Source organism: Cyanistes caeruleus, chromosome 8 (genome assembly GCF_971803275.1).
Source record: "Cyanistes caeruleus chromosome 8, bCyaCae1.hap1.1, whole genome shotgun sequence".
NCBI classification, from domain to species: domain Eukaryota; kingdom Metazoa; phylum Chordata; class Aves; order Passeriformes; family Paridae; genus Cyanistes; species Cyanistes caeruleus.
In genome coordinates, this window is record NC_141708.1 from 27525612 (window position 1) to 27549509 (window position 23898).

A 23898-nucleotide genomic window follows, 5' to 3' on the forward strand; every position below is an offset into this window, starting at 1 on the left:
AAGTTGTTCTTTTTGAACTTAGAATAAATTATAATGTTGATGCCATATTCAGTAGGCTATAAATGGATTTGAAAGTGTCCAAATGTACCTTAAAAAATTAAACACTGTCCTACCAAACTAGTTTATTCCACATTCCTTTATAGAATGGAGTTGAAATATTCTGCAGATTTTTTTCTGCTTTTTTTTCTTTTTTTATTTAATCTGATCATTTCCTTCTTCCCTGCTACCTATAAAACCTCTCTTCACTAATAACTGGACTCCAAGGGAGGGGAAAATGAAAACTTATAAATTTTAAAACATCTCATAAAGGCAATGTAAACCAGCCTTATGATCTATAAAAATGTTACAGATTGTAAATCATCTATCTGGGGACCTTCCAGAGCGAGATGCAAGCTTTGCTGTTTATTGGGCAGTTCCCATCTCTAATTGCATGGGGGTTTAGGATGCTAAAGCTGTAACCTGTAAATGGAACAATACTGAATGTGGTTTGTTGTTGTTGTTTTTTCCTTTTCCTTGGAGCTGAGAATAGTATTTATGTTTTTAAAATCTGGGGTTAGAGCAGTGGACCAGAATGAAGCATTGGGGTAAACAAACCTTGTTAAAATCTGTGAATCTTTCAGGGATTAGGATTGTTAGAGATGTTAGGATGAATATTGCCTCTGTTGGATGTCATGTATTGAAAAATATTAGCAGTATATTAACATGGGATTAAATGCTTCACCTCCATCAGACTTGGGATTCTTGCCTTTTGCTTACTTCTTTTGGTTTAACAGAAACTCCTGTTGTCACTTGCAGCAACGAAATCTGGTGTGTTCTTCACAATTATTAGGTCCATTAGCCCTATTTCCTTTTACTTAGAAGGTGCTACTTTTTAATTTTTTGCTTTATTAGTTTTTATTGCGTTATGTAAAAAAGTCTTGATTAGCCAAAGGGAAAATTGTACCCTGTGGATCCAGATACAGTTTGTAATCTCCAAGTTTGGTCCATGGGCTGCCTCAGTCCTCGGTGAATTGCTGCAGGAGAGATGAGGTCACCTGTGTGCTGGAGTCTTTAGCTTCTCTGTGGAGAGCTGGGTATAAAGGTGACAGCTCTAATGAGGATGTTTTTCTGTGGGCCTGTGCTCCGAGCAGCTAAATGCAATCACCCCTTCCAGACATGGCAGAGTAGCCCCCAGAGAGCAAAGCTGGTGAGATTCTGCTGTCAGGGTTGAGATCATTTAGCACCTCAAGATCAGGCATCAGATAGCAACCTTTGTTGGACAGAATTCAAACTACTGACCTATAACAAAAAAAAAACCCCAAAACCAACCAAACAAACAAAAAAAAAAGCACCTTTTTTAATATAGTTTGTTCTGCCAAGGTTCTCTTCAAGGTTCTTTTTAAAGCTTGGCAGTCTTGCTTTCACTAGTTGTTTTTCCACTGTGGGCACAGCACTGATCTTCCCCTTGTGTGTGTGTGATGCAGGAAGTGAACAAGGCATGCAAGATGAGTGGCTGTGATCTCCAGGAGAGCATCACTGACTCGGTTTGCACAGGAAAACTAAAGCTCGAGATGACTAGAGATTATGTGCAACTCAAATCAGTCAAGTCTTTGTTAGTTTGAAAAGCTCTTGTATTTTTCTGAAGTCTTTATCTGTGTAAATTGGTAGAGATTCTTGATCATTCATCAGTGGAGATTGTATGGTGATGGAGAATAAATTTTCATTTGACAGGCTTTCATATGACAAATTGAAAAAGACTGTCACTCTGGGGTGTGGTGTGGGAAGTGGGTGGGAGTAAAAGAGGAAGGAGTCTGGATATATGTGAAATTCTATGGTCTTCATCACTGTATGCACTTCACAATGCGTCATTGTTACCTAAGATAAAAAGGATACTAAAGAAAAAAGGATTCTTCTCTGTTGTGAACTCTGAAAACACCCATAGGAGGTTCTACTTCCCTCACAGTATAATAGGAGTAGAGTTTAAAATAATTTAGACAAGTGAGTTTCAGTTGAGTTGTTAGAAAAATTTTAGTCCTTGCTTGTTAAAGGACTGGAAGGCTATTTACAGGTGTCTTTTTGACCTCCTATTCCAAGAAAACTGCTTCAGTACTAGGAAGTTCTTGATCTTAACCCACAGCTGCTAATTATTCCAACTAACTCTGCTGTCCCATTCCTTTTGCTGAATGTCCAAGAGGACACTTGTCCAGCTGTGGTTATGCCTCCCCAGCCCATGTACTGAAGATAACAGTATCAGGCTGAGAAATTCTTTGTCTATTTGTATGAAAACAGGGGCTGTGCAGTGGATTGTACTCTCAGCACAGCAATGTGACATGAAGTTTGTTGCTTTTCTTTCTTTCTTGTATTTTTAGTTAGAACAAGCATTGGCCATATGTTAAGTACTTTCTACTGAACTGAGTCTTCTGTTGACATCATGGAAAAATAAAATGCAAGGTTAGTAAACCAGATGATTATACAGTAGGACTGCATTTTCAATATTATGCTTAGAAAAGTGCAGAATTTCCTTGGGCTTTTTTTGTTTGGTTTTCCCCTCCCCCTCTTTTTCTATGATTTAAATAATAGTGAAAACTTAGTTTTCATTGCAAGCCTGTTCCTGAATAAGTCTTCATCACATTTCTCAAAACTCACAAAACACTTTTAGTGATCTCATCTACTCCTGCAGTGAATCAGACATTTATGACTGATTTAGAATTAAAAAAATCAGGCGATGGGTGGGATAAAAAGCCGAGTCCCCCATTGCCGAACATGCTGTTACCTCATATAGAGGATATTGGTTCAAAAATGGCTATTGCAGAACACTTTTCAATGATACATACCTGTACCAGTTACTTAAATGTGACAAAAAACCTTTTGCTTTGATGAAGAGTTCATTTTTTAATGGTTTTTACCTTTTGGAAATAATCTCTATTCTCACCTCCATGCTGGTGATGGTTCAGAAGGAGGAATGTGCTTTATTTTCATCACATAGAGAACACTGAAGAATGCTGGGCTGATGAAAGTACCAGTACCTGTATCAGATATTTTCTCATTGATGTGACAAAACTGCATGCCAGGTTGCAAGCACAGGGAGAAAGATGAGCCAGAAAGGTTAATTACTTCTCATTTTCTTACCCTTATGTTTATTTCAAATGCTCATCTCTTTTAGTGCCTGAAGGTGGCCAATTAATCTTCCGTACTTTTGTTTCTACCCAAAAGAATGGCTGTGGTGTGTCTGGCTGTTCCTGACAAAGGTGTGAAGATTTCTGTAGTGAGGAAGAATACCAAAAAGAATAGAAAACCGTTTTGCTTTCAGAAGCCTTTTTGAGGGTTTGTTTAAAGCTAAAACTTGTAGTGAACTTAGCATGAAAGTTCTTCCATCAAGAAGATTGTGGGTTATGCTTGAAGAGAACCATGGTCTCTACCTTTCTTCAAAACAGAGTCATTTCATTCCCTGCAAGTTGTATTCAGAAGGAAGGCTTTCAAATAGAGACCCAACCCCAGGGAGCCGAGTCACCTCCCTGAGTAATTGTCTGTACTTCTCAGCTTCTCTACGGTTAAATGATTTGCATCACAGTGGTTTTGTCACTGCAAGCTCCAACTCTCCCTAGCTGCATGGAACAGGTGATGGAGCTCTGCTTGTTCGTTCACTATTTATGTCCATAGCTCCATGAAAGTAGGATAAATCAGTGTGAGTTTCTCCTGTGATGCCCTTCAATCTAAAGTAAGACACATTTGTATGTTTTTTTCTTTTATGCTTATTGCCCTCTATTGCATTTTCTATCATCTGAAAATACTTTCTTTGAGAACCTGTGCAGAGAATGGAATTGTCTAACAGCAGTTCTTCCTGACTTCTACGGTCACAGTTAACTGGTTTTTCCATATCTGCTACACCAGAAACAAAAATAACTTATTAAAACTAATGTAAGAAACACTTTCATATTTTCTTCTTTTTAAATTGCTTGTCCTTTTTTGAAAAACAAATTCCATGCTGCAGAATGGTGTTAGTGTTGCTCAATATTCAGTTTCACTCTCAGAAAGTTGCCTCTTAGCTGGCAAAGAATCAGTAATATGTCAGAAAATTTATGTCAAAACAATGTTAGCATGAAGTCACCATGCAGAATATGGGATGAAAAGTCCAGAAAGTTTGATTATTAGAAATGGTGTCTGGCAAATAATGGCAAAGTACTTCACAGGACAACCTCACAACTCATAGAAAGGGACATCTCTGTGATCTTCTTCATAAAATAATTAGATTTTAAAGTATTTTAAGAATTTCTTTTTTTAATAGCTGACCTCTTTATTCCTATTACATCTTTTCCTTTGCAGTTAAAAAGTATTATTCAGAGCAATCAATGACAGACCCTTTAGGACATATCCATGTCCTGAAAAGCATAGTAACAATATTTTGCAGAGCTGTGCCAGTGGTGTGGTGTTGAAAAGAAAAAAGGGAGAGAAGCAATATAGTAAAATGGGTTTTTGATGCAGCTACATTGTCCTTAATGGGAATTCTAAGTAGTCCTCCCAGTGTAACTCACAGTTTATCTTAAATCATTGAAGAGAACTCCCCAACTATCTGGGTACTCAGAGAAAGTGTTTTTGGTCAACCAATACGATGGAATTCTGTGAAAATGGATGTTCTGTGAAGCTCTGAATGATTCTAATGAAGCTTCCCTCGATTGATAGACCTGTTCCTAAATCTGACCATTTACATTGTGCTGTTTACTTTTGTACAGGGCAGAAGTGGTTTCAGGGGAGGGAATGCTGAATTGGTAGCATACATGTACCTGGAAAACTTGGCTTACTCTTCTTTGGGTAAGATGGAAGGCTGTGTCTCCAAAATGGAGAAACTTTACTGTATGACTACTCACCTCATGAGATGAGGTTGTGCTGTGTAGGCTTTTTCATGTTTATCCTGGAGAAAGGATGTGGTGATAGAATGACTGCTTTGAGCACAGGTGGTTTTCAGTAGTACTTAAATAAGCAGCATGCTGGTAGGTTAGGGGCTGTGGAAAGGTTGTTGTGAGATATGTGTAGTCTAAAAGGATATTTATTTTCAAGATATGACCTGCAAAAATGTGGCATTATTTCTAAATACATTTTTTTCTGCCTTTGCTTCTTGACTCACTTTTGGAAGGCATTCATTCATGTCATGCTGTGATACAGAAAAATGTATCACATGTATTTCATTTTTGCATGTAATATCATGCAAAAAAAGAGCTGGAAAGGAGGCTGTCTTCTATAGGATTTGGTGTCAGATGTACTTGTGCTTTGTTGTTACACTCTGAGAGTTTAATCTGTTGAGGTCTTCCATTAATAAATGCCATTTATCAGAGTTACAATATTGTGGTAGTTAGAAGTGGTTGGGTAGTTTAGCAAGTAGAATGCTGGTCATGGACTCAGGAAATTTCTTCAGCTTTGTCTCTACTTTCACTCTTTGGGGCACGCAATATCCAGAACAGGGTTGTTAATACTGTTTTTAACTGTTTTAAGATCTATTTGAAAGTCTCATCCAAGGAGGTACTGTTTTCCCCCTCTTCAAGCTGCAATTTTATGGGCCTTTCTATTGTTCTTTTATAAAAAAAGAAAGAGAGAGACTGCAGTAGTTAGCGCTTTTTTTGATTACTTTCCCATTCCAGCCAGGTAATTTCCCTGGACTTAAATTAGATTCATAGCTGTGAAGAAATCTGAATTTTTTTATTTCTTCTCATTCTGCAGTAGAATTAAGATTTGAAAAGCAAGACTTCTCATACCCTTTTTTCCTGCAGACCTTTGATTGCTGAAATACAGGGCTGGTCTTCACTGGACAGGATTTAGAATGGATGTAACGAATCTGGTGGGGAGTGGTGAAAGCTTTCTGTATAAAGTAGGAAAAAGGAGTTACAAGAGCACTAATGTGATTTAGGTTATCATCAGCCTCACTGGTAAAGGAGATTGCAGGTCAAATGAATGAAGAGTAGGAGCTACTTTCAGTAGACCTTGCAAATGAATAAAAGAGGAATGATAGTTTATTAAAGGCCTCTGAGGCTGAAAATGGACACATTTTCATTTTCAGCCTGTTACAATCGTGCACGAGTTAGCATTGCAGAAGTCAGTACTTATTTATTGTAATGTTCTTCAACTTCAGTGCTTTCTAGATTGCTGTTTAACACACAATAACTGTTGTATCCACTGTTAATTAAATATACAGTCATGCACACTAGAAACATGATTTACACATTTTTCAGTGTAATGAATCCAAAGTTATTTTTCTGGGTATTTCAAATGTTGGTTAAAAGTAAGGTTCAGTGTAATTGTTTGGCTTCTCATAAGAACTGCATCTAACCCAGCTCCATTGACCCATCACTCTTCTCTGTCTTCCCTACCACACACTAAGATTTTTAATCTGAAAAACCAGGACTGAATTGTTATGTTCTACTACTTTGAAACCCTGCCAGCCTGTACTCAGTAATCTCAGAAGAATTAAGAAAAGAGTGGATGGACTCTGTCACATTCATTCACATCATTGCAGCTTGTCATTGGGTCACAGGCTAAAGGAATGATTGCATAACTGCTACAGCAGAGACGGGCATTGTCATTAAGGAACTCTGCACCAAACAGGCTGCTCAAATATGCATGTGTGCAGCTCTTGGGATGATGTTAATCACTAACATCTCTCTATGCTGAAGGTCTTAAATTGAACATTGAAGTCACCATGAGGCCTCTTTTTTTTTTTTTTCCTCCCAAATTCTGCTTTAATGGAGTCAGAAGGAAAATCCTTAGATACAAACATAATGTGAAACTCTTCAGTGGCACTATATATGTTAAAAATGTGCAGTAAGGAGGCAATGCTATACTCCCACTGGAGACACTCTTGCCATGTCTGTACATGCTGTACACTTCTAAGTACACTGGCCAAGACCTGGGCCTCCATCCTCATCTGGGACAGCATGGCAAGGTAGGTGGTTGCTTTTGATGGTGAATTTAGTTTTCTGTACCTTCTGGCCATGCTGATGAGCAGACAAGAAGTCACTCAGTACGGTGTTGCGAGCTCTGTGCTCAAGGAAGATGGGCTGTGTGCTTCTAATGGGGTGGCTGAGATGGAAGCTCTAGGGGCAAAAATACCCCAAAAGCCTTGGACTGCTTGTTGTCAGGGGTGACCTTGCTCATTGCATTTGTTCACAAGTTTTTGGGTGTCTGGCTGAATTAGAAGAAACAAAATTGTGGCGATCTGGTGGGAGAAAAGGGAAGGATTCTTTTTGCAACTCTGAACTCTAATTATTTGCATCTATGCTACTGTGAACTTCCAGATGGCATGATGCTCTGTTATTTTCCAGTGCAATGCACCCTTTGGGGAATTTTCCTGAGGAACAATGAAACATATTTGAATCTGCATTCCATCCTAGTACCTTGTGAATGCCTTGTAAGCAAGACTCCCTCGTCTGGCAAAAAGCGTCTGTGAATTAAGAGCAACTTGGGTTAGGAGTCCACCTGCCAAATTAACTTAGTTTTGTTCAGCAGCCCCAACAGATTTTATTTAGCAGGCAGTCTGTTCCACATTTGGATGATCTGCTGACATTATGTGCTATCTTCCTTTAAATCATCCCAGATGAAAACTGGGGCTTTATTATGTACTGAACACATACACATTCTCTTACCTGCTAATGCAAGATGGATCTTGCTTATTTTAGGTAAAGCAGCTCTCATCATACCTACATGTAAGTACTCATTGTTAAATACTTTCTTTGAAGAGTCCAAGACATAGAACACACACCAGCATTCATATTTACAAATTTTCAGGCTCTTGCTGCAATATGCTATATGTTATGGAACAAGTATCCTGCTATTTAATATATTTGCACCTGTGGTTTCTTAAAGTTCCATTCCCTCCCCTTTCTTTTTGCTTTAATTTTTCTTTGCATTAAGCTTTCCACATGCTTTTTGTGCTTGTTTCCCCTAAGAAGACATACTCTGCCCTGTGTGATATTACATGTGGTAAGGAAAATGTAGCTAACAGTGATCTTATAAATAGGTTTTTATTTTTTTCTTTTAATATAAAAATTAGGAATTGGTATTTTAGTAACAAATGGAATGGGCTGCCCAGAGATGGTGGAATCGCCATCCTTGGAGCTGTTTAAGGGAAGACTGGATGTGGTACTTAATGCTTAATGTGGTCTAGTTGACATGATGGTGTTTGGTCATAGGTTGACTCAAGGATCTCAGAGGTCTTTTCCAATCTAATTGCTTCTGTGATTATGTGAAATAAGCCTGTTTCCATCTGTCATGTATTATAAGTACGGGAAGAAATGTGGGAAGTAGTGGGAGGACTTATCAACAGGCATCTCTCCATCTTGCTTTTCGGTTTATGATTTGAAATCAGGGTCTATAAGAATTTCCATCCCAAGAAAGCTACAGGTACAAATCTACACTCTGTGAGTAATTATTTTTCTCCAGGTTCAGCGAACTGGGTTCAGTTAGGTTCAGTTGCTCTACCATGATAGAGGTGGTTCCCCAGCCACAGTGTTCTCATTTGAACAAAGGCAGCTCAGATGGCTATAGGTGTGCATTCTCCAACTTTCTCTGATGCAATCTCCTCTCTGCTTGCATATTTGAGGGAAAAATTGGGGGAATGTGTATTGCATGCCAACATAGCTTTGAATTTCCTTTCCTGGAGTTGGTTCCCAGTTTTAAAAGGTCTCTGAGATCAATATGTTTATTTCATAACAATACTTGAAGAGAATTCAGCTCTTTGTGGGAGAGGATTTACAACTCACATAGTGCCTGAGCAGTGGAATTCCAAAATTGAAACTATTGTCTGACTAGCAAAGGGATAAGCCCAATTTAAAATAGGGGATTTATGCTTGTCCAGCTGTGCATCTACTTTAGGACTACCAGTACCCTGTCAAGTAGCTGGCTTCTTAATGATTTGAAAGATGTTTTCATGGTAAGAATTGCACTGTAACTGTCCTATTTTTCAATATGTACAAACAGCTTATGCTGTTTTTATCTTTGTTTCCACAATAAGATAACATCCTTTAAAACAAATTTGTTTTACTTTACTTTTCAAAGTAAGGTCTAGTCATGACAGTGAAAATACCTGTGTTTGTGTGAAGTTACTTTGAATGATGCTGGAATGGAATTGTAATAATATAAGAATTATGGCTTTTACTGCCAATCCCCCTTGAGTTTTGGCAGCCCCACAATGCCCTCAAAAATCAGCCCAGCCCCAAGTAGTTCAGGACCTCATCTTGAGTGATAGAACTTACTAGAGCAGAATCTAATGCTTGTATATTGTTTCAGTCATGTATGCTGTAATGTAAGAACTGTAGGTGAGAGGTTGAAAATCAGAAATCAGGTCTGTTTACAAATAAAAATTCCAGAGCTTTTTCTTCTTTCCTGTGCTGGTAAGGAGCAGGAAAAAAAAAGGAGCAGCAGGTGAAACATCCTCATTTACTGTTAGGTGGACTTAGTCTGCCAGTGGGGATGTGTCATAAAGTTCCTGCATGCAGGATGCAGTATGTACATAAAAATGATTTTTTTTATGGTAGTGTCTGCACAGAAATATATCTGGGAGTAGAAAAAAGATGTTCTGTCTCATCTTTTTTTTTTTTTTTTTTTTTTGTGCAGAAAGTCTCAACAGCCATGCATTTGGGAAAGGGGTAATGTTTCAAGAATTCTACTCAGTTACTGGGCCAGCCTGTGGTATATTTGGGATGTGGCTTTATTTATTTATCATACCCACATTTGTCCTTTGGTTCTGATCGCCACTCGGGAAGGAACAGTAAAGTCCTCCTAGCTCAGGAAGTTGAAACTGTGTGGTAGCTGTTGCTTTATACAAGTAGCCTATAAAATAAGGGACAAATGTCTTCTTACCTGTTTTCATCACCTATTCCCTCCTTCTCCCATCTGTGTCCACCCCCTACCTACCTTTTTTTTTTTTGTTTTTTTGGGTTTTTTTGCTGCCAGAGGCAGTTTACCTGCAGCTTGATGCCAGCAAGTAATGAATAAAATGAAAACCCTCAAATGTGTTTGCAAATACACATGAAGGCTGGCTGATGCTGTGCTCTCTGTGTGATTTATACTGATGCCCATGAGTTTTGATCTGGTTAGGTGCCTATTTTATTATATGTGGTTTTGTCTGTGGGTTGGAGTGACCAACTCCAGAACATTAATTTAAAGGAAACCTTATAACCAGCAATATAAAATAGGACTATTTTTCAAAGGTGTAGTTGAAATAGAGAATGAATGAATGAATAGAATTAGTATCTTCTGCCAAAAGCATTATCTTACTAGATTCATAAGCACCAGACTTAGGGAAAGACTCTTGCCCAGCCTCACAGGATCAACAGCATTGAGTTGCTATAGGTGTGGCCAGGTGTTTCCTTCAGTCCTGGGTAGACACAGCAGCAGTTCCTCACTGGGGGAATCAGGAGTTGTGAAGGCTTCCCCTGACCATGAGCAGTCCCAGCAGTACACTGTAAGAAGGCATTTTGTTTCTGATCCCTCGATACCTGACACTGGTGTGTTTTTCCATGTGTAACTTTTATATGGGGTCATGTGCCGGTGTTGGGGATAAATGTTGCTGGTTTTGTGATGCTTTGTGGGCATGAGTAAACTGTGCAGTTTTCATTTGCTGTAGATCATAGAAACCAGACTTGCAGGTGCATTTCCAGACTTCTGGAACAAGGCAGCAGGTACTTCCCAGTGTCTGCATTCTATAGACTCTCTGCTCTGTCTGCAAAGCACCAAGGGCACCTGTGGCACTGCATGCAGAACAACTGCGGCATAGAAACCGCTTTGTAAATGAAATTCCATGCTTCACACAGTTGCTTGTACTGAGAAAGAATTACGGATAGCTAACTAGGAAAGAAAAATTGTTCCTTGTTATTTCTGTATGCCCTGCCAAGCAGGGTTCTGCATATAAACAAGCATTACTGCATAATTACAAGACGCATGGAAACTTTGAAAATATATTATGCTGTTCTTTATTGCATCAAAGTACTAGCAATTTTTTTACTTTAGTTATCTTTCACATAGAACATTTCAATTAATTTTTTAAAAAAAGTTTTATGTATAGTCCAGGGAAGAAGTCTGCTTAAAAACTGCCTGCAGTTATCAATACTCACCCATTTTATTTTGCCTGTGGTGACAAATACTTTCGCTTGCTTGCCTATACAGTGCTGAAGCAAAGGCCAGGGTTTAATTAAGATTCTAGGTCTTATCTTAATATGCATAAATCAGTAATTATTAAAATTATTTCCTTCCTGCCTCATCTATTTGTTATTTAACTCACACTTAATAATTTGAGAGGTTGAGAGCTGTTGGCAGAAATTCAGTGTTTACATGAGTTAATTTACTGGTTTATTACTGGTCTGTGAATTGCAGCGGTCAGTTCTGCCCCTTCTGTAATAAATTTATAATCAAAATATAAATACTAAATTACAGGCATAGATATAAAAAAAAAAATCAATGAGGTGGTACAACATAAATAGTAGTATTAGGTTACCAAGTGACTGGATAAGACAACCAGAGTTAAATAAAAGTATTGTGGGAGAGAGTGTTGAAGTAGTAAGCCAAGTCCTTACAAAATGTGTTATTTTGTATAGAAAGAGGTGGATATTTTTGAAGCCTCATTTATTGTTTGAACCTATGCCTTCTGTTTTCGTTGGCTGTGGGAGCAGGAAAATGTAGTGGCTCAAACCTCTCAAACACTACACAATCATTCCTCCCCTCCTTTTAATTTCTAGCTGCAGCATCCTTGTTGAGCTGAGTGGATGAGGCAGTCTTTGGGTCTTTGCTCTAGGAGGGCAGGGTGGTGAAATAACTGTGTGCTGAATGCCTGGATCATAAAGTATGAACAGACTGTCCCTTTGAAAATTGAGAGCAGTCTTCAGTAATCTGTAGAACTCATGTGATGTTTTTCCATTACTGTTGCTATGCTCCACTGTACCTGCAACAAAAACCATAATTAAGACCAGCAGAATACCTTGCCTACAGGTGCAGAAAAAATAACCCTGTGTACAATTAAAAAAGCCAGAACACCCCCTGACATCTTCCCTCCTTCTCCCCTACTCTAAACCACAAGCCAAACCCCCCAGGTTTGACTTGGAAGTAACTTAGCTCCATCTGGCAGTGGAGGTCATGTGAACTCATTGGTGTCAGAACAGGTTGAGTCCTTTAATATGGAAACTTCTACCTAAAAAGAAAAATCAAATACAAATGCTTCACTGTGGTTTTCATCCTGGGTTGTAAATCACGCAATGAACCTTTGGGCATTGCATATTCTACCCAGCATCTGTTACTGTGGTTATTATTTTGGAGGCTTTTAAAAAAAATGCTGGAAGGTCAACAGTTAGAAATCTTAGGATCCAGCTTGTGAGTCCAGAATATAACACATATAATAATATATAACACTTTCAGTAGCTGTGTGGCCCCAAAGCAGGATACAACTCCGGGACAGAAAAAGAGACTTGTGTTAGCAGGTGGTGTGAGATGGTAAATTTTTCCAACTGTTTAGATTTGAATGATTTGAAATTAAAATCCTTATGTTGTAGGTGTTCCCCAGTCACAAGTTCCTCTTGTAATTCTGAGTATGAGGTGCAAATAATTTAAACATTATCTTATGAAAATTGTTCAGGTTTTCCCCCCCCTTTTTTTTCTTTTTTTTGTCCAATTTTGGGTCTTGATTAAAATACGTGGGCTTGGAGTTTCTAACATACATAGTAGAAATGAGATACTTCAAGCCATTTAAAGAAACACAGGTCTAATTAAAATTTTTTGCAGAGACAGAAATAAAAGGTGGTATTTGTAGCTTATTTTAACTAAACTTCTGCTTGTTTTATAGAATAATGTAGTACAAGACAGCAATGCTGATCACAGGGTGACTAGGTTGGAATAGACCTTCAAGACTGGGTCCAACCCCGCCCTAACACCTCAACTAAACCATGGCACTGAGTGCCCCATCCAGTCTTCTTTTAAACACATCCAGGGATGGTGACTCCACCACCTCCTTGGGCAGACCATTCCAATACTTTATCACTCTTTCTGAAAAAACTTTTTCCTAACATCCAACCTATATGTCCTTTGGCACAGCTTAAGACTGTGTCCTCTCGTTCTGTCAGTTGCTGCCTGGAGAAAGAGACCGACCCCCACCTGACTACAGCCACCTTTCAGGAAGCTGTAGAGAGTGGTAAGGTCATCTCTGGGTCTCCTTTTCTCCAGGCTAAACAATCCCAGCTCCCTCAGTCATTCCTCATAGGGTTTGTGTTCCAAGCTCCTCACCAGCCCTGTTGCCCTCCTCTGGACACAGTCAAGCGTCTCAAAGTCTTTCCTAAACTGAGGGGCCCAGAACTGGACCCAGAACTCAAGGTACAGCCTCACCAGTGCCAGATACAGGGGAAGAATGACCTCCCTGCCCCTGCTGGTCACATTATTCCTGATCCAGACCAGGATGCCGTTGGTTTTTTGGCCACCAGGGCACACTGCTGGCTCATGTTCAGCCAGCTGTCACCAGTACCCCCAGTTCCTTTCTGCCTGGGCACTGTCCAGCCACACCGTCCCCAGCCTATAGCACTGCAGGGGTTACTGTGGCCAAAATGCAGGACTTGGCACTTGGACTTGTTAAACTTTATCCTATGGACACTGTCCATCCATCCAACAGGTCCAGGTCTCTCTGCACAGCCCTCCTACCTCCCAATGGATTAACACACACTCCCAGCTTAGTGTCGCCTGCAAATTCACTAATGAAAGACTCAATACCCTCATCCATTGATCATCATGATGTATATACATGATAAGGTGCTACATTAAAGATTTTGAAAACTTCCATGGTATTAGTCTAAGCACATCAAGGTGGTAGATCCATTATAATTCAAGTGGAGAAAATGTGCAAAACCTACAAACCATCTCAAAATTTTTGTATTTAGATGAAATTAGGAGAGCCTGGAATAGAACTGTTATGGTCTGTGCTTTCCAGATCTCTCAAGAAATATTGATGGGTTGGTGAGATTATTGAAGTAGGGTAGGACATGGAAAAATGTTCACCTGAAAATGGTGGAAGGTTATGTCATTTTCAAAGGGATATGAATGCAGTGTAGAGATGACCTGCAGGAATGCAGAGTGGTGACAACCTTCAATGAACTACGTATTTTCTCAAACTATGGAACTTGTATTTATTTGTGATAGTGGCAGCATGAAAATATTACCTACTGCTCTTAAAATTTCTGCTAGCATTTTAGTTGTGTTCTCTGAAGCTAAACTAAAAGTTAGAAAGAAGAAACCAATTTATGTCCTATTAATGAGAAGCTCAAGAATGGTGGTCAGTATTTCCTTGAGGTCTGAATTTTGGGATTATTTAAAAAAGCTACAGAATTACTCAAGACACAAGAGGGTATCCTTCCAGGCATAATATTCCCCTAGGATTGCTGTAAAATACATGACTTGATGTTACTTTTTTCAGATTGTGGTGACTTGTTGACATTTGATTGTTGGGCTATTTTTGGAGAGTGGGCAAGGGACATGTCGTCATGCTGTAAGGATTTTTTTGTTGTTATTTAAGTAGTGCTAAGTAAAGCTTTTCTATTTCCATCCGTATTTTCAAAACCAGACTGTGAAATGTGCTTTAAACATCTATATTTTAAAAGGAGTCTCCTGGGTAAAAAAAAAAGAATAAAAGCAGTTTGGTTACCATAGAGATCGTCGTGCTCAGTTTGCTCCATACCCTGAGGTGTATGGAACTTAGGACTGAGCTACTCTTGCAAAGCAACAGGTCTTGGTTCCTGAGATGGTTTGGCATTTAGGAAAAAAAATGTAGAAAACACAGAAGTGAGGGCTTTGAGAGAAGCTGCTGGGTGTTTCTTCTCTGCTTGAGAAGAATCACTGGCCAGTTCTTGGAACTGACAGCATTTTGGACCACTGAAAAGTAAGATCACCTTTGTGAATACCACCTTTTAAATCTAAGCCTGGGAATTTCTGTCTCTCTTTGTTCCCAGCTTTGAAAGGTGACAGAACTCTGGTGTGGCTGGCCCAGCTCCCCCGCGGCCTGGCGGGGGATGTGTCCGGAGTGGCTCCCAGGCAGGGGATGGAGGCTGTGAGGTGGCAGGAACCCCTTCCCAGGGGGACTGAGCCCCTCAGGGAGCCCCCCGAGCCCTGGACAGCGGCACTGCCAGGCCAGGCTGGTTCTTGGCTCAGCTGAAACTCTGCTGCTGCTGGGTTTCATCAGAAACTGCTGGGCAGGGGGAGAGGAAGCCATCGGCCCTCAGCGTGCTGCCTCTGAGGGCCAGCCTGGCTGCTGAGATCCTGGCCATCCTCCCCCAGAGCAGCCACCGAAAATCATCCATCGTAAACAGCTCTGGTCACTGCCCTGGCAGAGATCATGGGACTATCCACAAGACCCAGGCAAGATTTAACACTTTCATTACCCAGATGAGACCTGCAGACTTAATCCTTTCTCCAGAAAGAGAAAAGGGGGAGCGATCAACATGTAAAGAGACAACATGAAACACTGAGGTCAGTAAGAGAAAGGAGTCAGGCCTCAGATGGAAAGAGAATGAGGAGATGCTTTAATAAGCTGAAATATTCTTTTAGTAAGGCCATAGAGATGGACAATAATGTTCTGAAAAACTCCTTTAAGTCATGAAGTAGTATCTGGGAGGAATAAAGTATTCGAAGTGTAGATCTGAGCAAAGGTATCCATTGATGAGCTAAGCAAATGGTGGAGTAGCTGTGATCCCATTAGATGCTTGAACAGAGAGAGACAAGTGAGAGTTGATAAAGACCCTTGACCCCCAGGGAGAAAAGGAGAAAACCTCTGTTCCCAGAGCTGATCAGTGAGGCAGATGAATAACTCATCCTTAAAATAATACCCCTTGAGTTCATGGCCCATGAACACACCTCTGAGTGGTGTGAAAATGGGAGGAGGGCATGATGGCAGTTTTTTTCCAGGAGGCTGCCATCATGGGAATGAAGAGCCATCAGAAAACTGTTTTCTTGTGGAGAACTCTCCATGGAAGGACAAAAGAGAACGCCTCTCTCTACAAAGACAGATGAAAAGACTATTGTATAATTGGTACTGCTTAAACATCCCAAGTTTTGTCTCTATGCTGTCAGTTGGGCGAGGAGAAATGTTGGGATGAGGAGAAAAGGTTTCTGGAAGTTTTATTCTGGTTTCTTATTCCTGTAGTTCTGTTAATAAATTTTATTCCTTTTAAGTTTTAAGCCTGTTTTGCCCTTCTCCTAATCCATATCTCACAGCAAGAAATGAGTAAGTACTCTAGTGATTTTTAGCTAGTGCTAAAACCACCACAGCTCCTTTTTTGCTTGCTGTCCTCAGAATGCATCAGCAATCCAATTGTTCGGAGAGGGAGCTTTTCTATGTCTTCAGTCCATCCCCAGTGCTTATCCATTATGGCTGGGGAACTATTTCTTCAGGGTGAAGAACTAAGGTGAAGTGCTGCTGTGGCAAAAGGAAAGGCCATTAGAATGCAGACAAGGGATTTAGTGTTGAAATGGGAGTCAGCACGGTTAAGTGGAAACTTGCTCGGCTCTTGCAAACAAGAGACAGAAAGGAAGAGTCATCATGATGGAAGGAAAAGTCATGGCATCATCTTGTCTTTTCTGCCTTTGTCATGCTCTTTAACAACTGGTATGACGCCAGTGCCTTTACTAATGGCAATTTTAAGATCAGCTCTGGGAAGGAAGTTTGCCTGAAGAAAACCGTGTGTGTTTCTTGTTTGGTGTTGAGAACAATCGTTTGCTGCTTTAGGGCTGTGACTCACTGAGAACATTATGGGTGCTTTGTAGGTATGGAATGGGAAGCAGGTTTCCATGAAATCTATAATGATATGAATCTTTGAATTCTGCTGCTCTGTAGGAGTTAATCCAAAACCCAGTGAGGTAAATGCAAACACCCCAGTGGCTTTTCAGGACTTTTTGTCAAGCTGCTGAGCTGAGGAGCCTATAAGCTTTGCTAATGACAGTCTTCCCCCAGACAGTGCGTGGTGACTTGTTCTTGACTTCTTAATCACTTTCTGCCTTCTTTAAAAACCAAAACGCTGACAAAAACCACCTTGCCAAGCAAACCCCAGAGAGTGCATTGTCTGGTTATGCCCATTCTTACATTAGACAGTGAGGATCCATGGGCAAGAAGAATGTGCTTTCATCCAGTTCAAGTGTTGATGATACTGAAGACAACATCAGAGAAAGATTTGAGCAAAATCTGGCATGGCAGGACATACTTACCTGGCAAGCTTTTAGAATGACAGATTTACACTGTACTGTGTGATATGTCTTGTACCTCTCTTGCATAGACCTGTTGCAAGCCCATCTGTATTTGTTCCAAAAAATGTTCACTGAAGATTTACCAATTTTTTTTTTTTCATTTCTTTGATAGTTTACTTTAATTGCTTTTCTGTAGTTCATTCTAATTTCAGGTTAATTGTGTACAATTTGATGACAGTGTGCTGTGTCTACCAAATGCAAATTCTCCAAAGGCTTCAAGAGGCATTTCATCTTAATGAAAATGCTGTTTGGAAGGGAGATATGTGGTTTTAATGCAGAGGTCAATTTTGGCAGCTAATGAGTTGGTGTAAATAAAAAGAAATGTCTTCCTGAAGAACATTTTTTTTGTTTAAGAATAGAAAGCCATGGAATTTTTTTCTCAGTCCGGCCTCTCACTGAGTTAGGAAGGCAAGATTTTTTTTCTTACAGCAGTTTCTGAGCAAGCTTACTTTGGCAAGGCTTCATGAACCTGGCCTGTTTCTGTTGCAGATGACAAGTGCCCCTTTTCTTGTGGCCAGGTGACTCATTGGCCAGTGCCATGCATAAATTGAGGGGTAGGGGCATGGAAGGAGCAGAGAAAGCAGAAAGCAAGCATATACGAATGCTTTGAATAATCCATGGAGACTGAGTAATTATGTATGGCTTTTAAAGAGATGAAGATGTTGATGGTAGGTATTGGGGTTTTTCTGAAGCAAGAAGAAAACTTACGTTCAAAAATCTAAGAAAATATAATGTGGAACTGCAGATCTGTGCTAGCTTTTTTAAAAAAATATACAGTGTCAAGTTGAAAACATTTAAGACTTATTCACTTGTCAAGGAAAAATAGTATCAACTGAAAGGGTGATGATTTCCAATTTATCTGTGGGAAATGATCTTGCTGCATGCTTTCTCCTCTTTAAAGGGAAGATAAATCCATTTTATTCTACATAGTCCTTTTATCCTGTGCTGTTCATTTGTTATTTGCCAGGAAACAGATAGGATTTGAACGTGTCCTTAGCCTGGGCATAGGGAAAAGTGGTTTGTAACTACCCAAACGGAGTGGAAAAGTTTGTATCCCATTAGCAATTGTCAAAGACTAAAGCACCACAAACTGTAATCACTTAAGAATGTGTCTACAGTATTAAGCACATTTGAATGAATTCCAATGAATGAGTTCTAAGTGGAGCCAGTTATGAAAGTCATTGGATGTATTGAAAGTCTTTGGTTTAAATTTCTGAAACAAACATCAATTAAAATCCAGTAAAAAAAGTATTTTTACAGTTACCCTTTTCTCTCAGATGGAAAGTAATTTCTTCCTTTGAAGGAAGTCTTGTACCATAAGCAGCATATTCAGTGAATATTAATGACATTTAACTGGTAGGCTTATTCAGGAAGTTTTTTAATTTTTTTTTTTTTTTTTTTTTTTTTTTGTTTTGGTGAAAAATTTTGTAACAATGTTTGGTCTCATGATTTTCTTTTTTTTTCCCTTTCTAAGTTGAAACTGTGGAATGTGAGCATCAGAATACAGATTTTTTTTCTGAAAGAAAACTTTTGGCAAGTGATTGAGCTGTGACAGGGAGGTGCCAAATGGGAATTAGGTGCCCAGTTCTCATTGCCTTTGAGCATCTTAACTGCCGTTTGTTCTTTTGTTAATCTCTCTTTTTGATCCGAAGTAATTGGCTTCTGCCTGTGTATATTTATCTCCTTCTGTGAGGCATGTGTGAAGGGGAATGTGTTGCAGGGAGATTGGGACTGCTTATGGTATGGAAAAGAGCATCAGCTGTGTGCTGGCAGCTCCTTGGATGTGCCAGCATGCTGAATGTGGCTTGTGGACCTGCAGAGTGGGAGAGCACCAGAGCAGGAGTCACCTTCTGGTGACCTTATTATGCCAGCAACCAAAATGAGTTGCTCAAATATGTAATTATCAGGTAGGGACTGGATTCCATGGATTCGGTGCAAGCTCTATATTGGCTGCCAAGGCATGGCTGCTCTTGCTGATAACCTCGGACGCTATCACTCTCCTGGTATCTACAAGCTTCTTGACTTAGATCCAAGATAAGAGATCTCAATTTTGTTGCTCTTTCAGAGCTTAAAAGAGCTTTCAGCTGCTTCAAAATGGAGAAAAAAACCCCAGCAAAATCAGCTCTTCCCCTCCAAAGAGGAAAAAACCCAGAAAGAGAAAAGAGAAAAACCTTAACACAATGACAAACAGAAACTAACTGAAAAACTCCCTCAAACAAGCAAACTAGAAAAACACAACCCTGAACACTGAACCACAAAGATCTCTGAGGAGCCCTTGAGTTTGAATGGGAGAATGATTTGTACTGAAGTTTCAAAAAGACAAAAGTGTGAAGCCTTTTCTCAGTGCCTTTGTAGGAAAACTCCAGATAAATGCTAAGCAAATTCCCTAAGCCAAACTTTCTACAGGTTGGTAATTTCATCTGACTTGTCATGGTGCCTTATTTTTTCTTTGCAAACTCTTTTGCAAAACTAATGATCATCATCAAAAGAAGTGAGAAAGGTGGCTGGGAGCTGAGCCTAGGCTATGCCATACGTAATACTGAGGATCTATATCTGGGTGGATTTGACCAGTTTTCAATGTTTTTTCAATGTTTTGTGTGTTTGTATGTCCCACCATGTTTCTGTTGCCATCACAGAAATGTGGTGGATGACTGACATAGCTGGAGCCCTGGATGGCTACAAGCTCTTCAGAAGAGACAGGAAAGGGAGGAGAGGTGGAGGGGTGGCCCTTTATATTAGGGAGGCTTTTGACACCATCAGTATTGAAACTAATGATGATGGAGCTGAATGTCTATGGGTAATAATTAAGGGGAAGGCCAATAAGGCTGACATTCTATTGGGAATCTGTTATTGTCCACCCAACCAGGAAGAAGAGGTGAGCAACTTATTTATTCTATAAGCAGCTAGAGAATGTTTCAGGATGATGAGCCCTTGTTCTTGTAGGTGACTTCAACCTGCCAGACATCTGTTGGGAACTTAATACAGCAGAAAAGAGGCAGTCCAGGAAGTCTTTAGAATGTGTGGAGAACAACTTTTTGTTGCAGCTGGTGAGTGAGCCCACCAGCTCAGTCCCAAGAGGGACTATGTTAGACTGGTTGTTTGAAAATAGAGATGGGCTGGTGGAAATGTGGTGGTTGGAAGCTGCTTGGGGCACAGTGATCATGAAATTAGAGAATTCTCAATGCTTGGTGAAATTAGGAGGAACATCAGTAAGACTTCTACACTGGATTTCCAGAGGGCAGACTTTGGCCTCTTTAGGAGACTTATTCCAAGAATTCCTTGGGAAGCAGTCCTTAAAAACGAAGGGGATGGTGTGGCTGGACAGTGCCCAGGCAGAAAGGAACTGGGGGTACTGGTGACAGCTGGCTGAACATGAGCCAGCAGTGTGCCCTGGTGGCCAAAAAGCCAACGGCATCCTGGTCTGGATCAGGAATAATGTGACCAGCAGGGGCAGGGAGGTCATTCTTCCCCTGTATCTGGCACTGGTGAGGCTGTACCTTGAGTTCTGGGTCCAGTTCTGGGCCCCTCAGTTTAGGAAAGACTTTGAGACACTTGAGTGTGTCTTGAGGAGGGCAACAGGGCTGGTGAGGAGCTTGGAACACAAACCCTGTGAGGAATGGCTGAAGGAGCTGGGGTTGTTTAGCCTGGAGAAAAGGAGACTCAGAGGTGACCTTACCACTCTCTACAGCTTCCTGAAAGGTGGCTGTAGTCAGGTGGGGGTCGGTCTCTTTCTCCAGGCAGCAACTGACAGAACGAGAGGACACAGTCTTAAGTTGTGCCAAGGGACATATAGGTTGGATGTTAGGAAAAAGTTTTTTCAGAAAGAGTGATAAAGTATTGGAATGGTCTGCCCAAGGAGGTGGTGGAGTCACCATCCCTGGATGTGTTTAAAAAAAGACTGGATATGGCACTTGCTGCCATGGTTTAGTTTTTGGTGTTAGGGCATGGGTTGGGCTTGATGATCTGGAGGTCTCTTCCAACATAGTCATTGTGTTGCTGTTGAGTTCTGTTGCTATTGAGTTCTGTTGCTGTTGTTGTTGAGTTCTGTTGTTTTATGCTCACCATTCTGTGTGCAGAACTGGCGCAATGAGTGACATAGTTTTAAGCATCCAGACACTAAAAAAATCCAACCGCATAGAACAATCCTGGTAAACATCTGTTTTGGAAGGTAAAACAAGACATAGACAGTAAATAGACAGAAAATATTTTTCTTTGTTATTCAGTCTGGTTAGTGAGTTCCTTTTCTCCTAAGTGCCTGGGATGGCATGGAAGGGCTTGTGTGGGGGAAGTGGGATCATAGAATTAGCGATTATATAACAATGCAAACAAGACTGAACAAAGCCTGGTTAGGCAATCTGTGCTGTGTAAGTAACTTTGTTTGCAGGGGTGTTTGTGGAGATGTGGGGGTGTTTGTGGAGATGTGTGCAAATCAAAAACAGTGGGTAGCGTATAAACATTAATTAAACCATGTGGTGATTTTATAAGTGAATGTTGTTCAATAACTAGGAGTCAATTACACATTTTTTCCAGAGGGCATTCAGTGACACAAGGTAAGCCACTACATGGAGAAATTCCCTCAGTTCTTGACTCATAGCCATAACTCCCAAAGCAGTAATTCCAAATAGTTACCAAGTGCTCTTCTGCTGTTTTAGGTTGTGATCTTTGCAAGAGCTTCCCCTGTAATTTCTAGGTAATGTGGTTTGAGTGCTGTTGTTGCATTTGTCGCAGTTTTGGAGACAGACGCACAACAGGACACACTGAGGCAACAACAGCCAATGTTTATTCATGGCTGCCCCCTTTTATGGGGGCTCAGAATTCCCACGCTTGATTGGTCAGGGTATCAGCACTGCCCAGCTCCCTGGCCAGTGATATGTCTGCATTCAGGGTTGAAATGAGATTGCCTGGGGTCCCCTGTTTGAGTTCAAATCCATCCTATCATTGTTCACCCTGGCATTTGTTTACTTCTATTCTATAATGAACTAGGTGGGCTGAGTTTGGGGGTCTCTTATGGCCAAATTTATCTGTGCAGCTTCAGACTAGCTGTAGCAGTGACATGCTGTATTTTATAGTTTTCTATAATATTTGTACAATTAATTTAATGCACATATTTCAATATACAATATTAAACTATACAAGGTATGCAATACTTTGTAGACTTTTGTATTATAAAGTATTAAGCTCAAAATGCTTTGTTTTAGGAGTTAAAATTTAATTGATTGATGGATGATAAAAAAGCAGAATAGGGTGCTCACATATGTGTAGGGATATCCCAGTATGTAAATGAATCCACTTACCAGCTTGTTTTGTTATGTGTGGTTCTGGCTTCCCTCAAGCACAGTTAAAGACTGGGAGGTATTTATGTACAAACAAGAAACTCCAACCACACATTGCTTTAGAAGGCTGGAAAGTCTATGTAGAAGTCTCTCCTTTTCAAAAGCATATTGGTATACATGATATATTAATGTTGCTAATTATTATTAGCTAACTTTAGCAATTCTTAAAATGGAGGAACACAACATACATTGACAAAACATGAAATATTTCTTTAATGATTTTGAACAGCAGAAAGAAGTCTTTAGGGTTAAGTGAAACATTTGCTTGGCCCAAGTAATAGTTTCATGATATTGATGCATTAAATCTATGTCAACAGATGTAATGTATTGTAAATAGAACTTTTATTGCTTTAAAAATCAGTGTAATGTAGGGCTTTGAATCGATAAAAGGGTTAAAATAAATCAATGTAAAGGACTAAAAACCAATTAAAAATTGAAATGCTTTTCTAGAAGCATCAGCAATACTTTGCCTTAAAAAATGTGCAGACAGTTTGAGTTTATGCAGGCAAATTTTAAAAACTTCATTTATCACCATGTTACTAAATCCTGCTGTTACTCCTACATTCTTTTTGTTTTCTGAGTTGAGAGGAAGGCCTGAACTGAAACATCTCACCCAGCCTCAACTTCATATTCTCTTGAAGTAGGCAGAGTTATTGTGGGGAGGAAAAAAAAAAAAAAGCAATCTGTTCTGAGTCTTAGGAGTTCTGGAGAATCTACTTTTGCCTTTGATAAAACAGTCTGAGGGTTGATAGGCACTTGGCAGCTACGTAAGTGTGCACAGCAGCCTTTCCCCTTTAGCTGCTCGTGCTTGATTTCACTGTGTGGAAGTGGAAGTTGTTTTCAGGTTGTGCCTTACCCTACTTCACAGCTCAATGCTGCTCAGCTGCCTCAGGTTTGGAGAGGCTGAGAGTGAGATAACAGAGGGATAAGCAGGTTAGGCCTGACCTGAGGCACAGGGAAGGCAACTCACAGCCTGTCCTTGAGCTTGGAATGAAGGAAGCATCCTGCTGCTTGCTCAGGGTTTGGAACTGTTACTTGCCTATCTCCTTCTGCAAGCCAGAAAATCCTATAACTGCTGGTCTCCCAAGGTGCTGTATGCTCTAACGAGTTATGTACCGTGCCCAAGAAATAACTGACTCATAAAGTGTAGCTCTGCTTTGGAAAGCACTGAAAAACTGATGGTGGGTAAAGTGTCCTGTATTGCCAAGAGGATAGTTGTGATTTAGAAAGAAAAACGTGCACTAGAATGAAGTACCTGACTCTGTGGCACAAAAGATACTTTGGAGCTTCTAAGTTTCTTGTTTAAGGGCTCTGTTTGGTATCTGAAGTGCTGCAG

At 40.1% G+C, this 23898-nt stretch overlaps 1 protein-coding gene across 12 annotated transcripts in view; it reads left to right on the plus strand.

Moving 5' to 3' along the window:
- GRID1 (glutamate ionotropic receptor delta type subunit 1) overlaps nt 1-23898 on the plus strand; it is a 493727-nt gene that overhangs the window by 113688 nt on the left and 356141 nt on the right. The window contains exon 1 of one of the 12 annotated variants that reach the window (XM_086900897.1): nt 21276-21397. The exons of 10 other annotated variants lie outside the window; for them this stretch is intronic. The gene's annotated coding sequence lies outside the window, so the exon portion shown is untranslated. Of the gene's footprint in view, nt 1-21275; nt 21398-23898 lie in introns of those variants that run through there. One more of the 12 variants, XM_086900898.1, reaches the window with a different exon arrangement.